The sequence below is a fragment of the Montipora capricornis genome, chromosome 10, assembly GCF_036669925.1.
Source record: "Montipora capricornis isolate CH-2021 chromosome 10, ASM3666992v2, whole genome shotgun sequence".
Classification (NCBI taxonomy): domain Eukaryota; kingdom Metazoa; phylum Cnidaria; class Anthozoa; order Scleractinia; family Acroporidae; genus Montipora; species Montipora capricornis.
In genome coordinates, this window is record NC_090892.1 from 69,874,155 (window position 1) to 69,876,654 (window position 2,500).

The following is a 2,500-nucleotide window of genomic DNA, read 5'->3' on the forward strand; positions in this document are numbered from 1 at the left end:
GAGTAAGGATTCCCGAATTTGAGCTGTACGCGCGGGCGCACGTGCGTATATGGACGCTACGCCCCTGCTACGAGAACGAGATTTTCTCATAGAACAACAGCGAGCGCGCACAAACCAGCGTCATTTTGGCGGGAAAACGTGATACCGTCGCCATTTTAGTAGGAGGTTTTGCAAAAATGTGGCCGTGTCAAAAGAAGTCAACAACACGGTAGCAGTCTTGGCATTTCTCGATCAGCAAAAAGGCTCAGTTACCAGTAATAAGAATAACTGAGAACCCACGCTGCTAACAAAGAGTAAGATTTATCGTCCGGGTTATAAATCTTCTACTTATTTTCGCTAAAAACGGGCAGTCAAATCTCGTACTCGTTATCGTCCTCGTGCTAGAATCTAAAGCTCTCTAATAACGCGGAAAAAGAGGCAAAATGAGCTCAGGTAACTCATAACTGCAAATTTTGAAATGCGTGATTAAAAATATTAATTTAGGCAGATACAACTATATGGCCGACTGACTCGAAGTAATAATACGCTGAATTGTTCACGCAATTGATTGGGCATGTACACAAAACACAGGTCTCAGGTCACAGGTCTCTGTTTTACCAATACAGAAACAAACCTAAACAAAGGCAAAACTCTTTTTTAGGTCTAATTAGGCCTAAGCTTAATGAAGGTAAATGTTCAAGTTTGTTTCTGTATTGCTAAAACTGAAACCTGTGAACGAGACCTACAGGTGTTTTGTATACCTGCCGCAATTGCAGGGCTGTAGCTAGGTTTTTTGTAACACGGGGCATTATCTTGCATGCCAAAGGCACGATCCTTGTAAGAGGGTCTAGGGTATACTGGGGGTATCCTCCTCCAGAATTTTTCAAACTTGGAGGCTCCGGAACGCTATTTTCAGCACTTGTCATGAGATATTTATCCGAAAAATCGACCAGCCAATTTCTCTGCCATGAAAATGGCCAAAAATTGCTAGTCACTACAATCAAAACTGAGTCTAAAGAAAATAACTCCATCCACAGACCTTACTTGTCTGGCTCAACAGGTCCGGAGGGTGGGGAAGCTGATGTTGCATAAATACATACAACTACTTTCAAATGCCTCGTCGATGACAAAACGTGACTCGAACGCACCTCACTAATCCGTTTGTATCCGGATTATGTAATGCCATTATGGATGTTACAAACAGTAAACATAACACTAACATAGCAATGATCGTTTAAAAAAGTTTTCTAGGTAATGAACGGTAATATCTTTGATAGAGTGCAACGCTTAAATTTATCTGAGTGAATTATCGTACTGTGTGAAAGTTGCTTCAAATTTCGTGTTTAGACAAACTGTTTAATTTGCTAACCAGTTGAACTCTTCGTTTGATAACTTACAACTTTAACAAGCCGCTGAACTCGTTGGTTCATTGGTGAGCTCGTTGGTTCCACAGCTGAACTCATTGCTTCGATTGGCAAGCGCGTTGGCTCGATCGATGGCAAGAAACAGATTCCCAGTTGGAAGCAGTTGGATACAAGTATTTACAGTTCAATACAACCAAAAAACAGGGCCAGTAAATCCAAGAATTCAATCTCCGTTTACTATTTGACAAGTAAACAAACTGGTTCAATTGGAGGACTTTCATAAACATTGCGAGAGTATTGTACTTGATCAGCACTTCAGTGTACGTCTACCCCTGATCTTGCTTGTGATTTCAAGTCGGACTGGATCCAATGAAATCACACATCGTGTTCATCCACCCTGATCAATCCCTGATCTTGCACGTGATTCCAAGGTGGACTGGAGCCAATGAAATTGCACAATAGAAAAACAAGGTGAGGTCTAGTTCCTTTGTTTGCAAGTTTATGGACCGAGCCTGGAAGCCTTTCAATTTCACTTTTTCATCACAGCAGAACACTTATAGCGAGCGGAATTTAGTTTTACATGTGAAAGGTTGAAGTTCGCTGATGGAAGACGAATATTACGAACATTCACCATGCGGAGAAGCGTCCAATCGCTCAAAGAAACGATGCCATGTAATTAATAAACAACGGTAGTAACCTCACTTGCTCGGGACCGTACTGGGGAATATTGGTGTCCGTTCTGCCTCGACCTCGGGCCAATATTCACCAGTACGACCCTCGCGCTTGGTTAGTAAGAGGTTTTTGGTCAAAATTGACAATACAGGGGAAAGGACTCTTTTTGACAATACCCAGACCACTATCTACGTGCGGAGCCAAATAGCACACAGTTTTTATAATGCAAGATGGCTCACCTTTTATTGCAACTCGTCAACTGACCAGTCAATCATGGGCATAGAAATATGTGGCATCGGTCTACTACGGACCGCTGTATTTCTCCGGTAGCAGTCATCAGTCACGGGGCGGTCTCAGAATATCTGCGGTACCAATCGACCATAGACCACATTTCTGCGGAACCAGTCCGTTATAGGCAGTAGAATTTCTGTGGCCTAGTGCTGACTGGTGTCGCACAATTTCTGCGGCACCAGTTAGATGGCGCG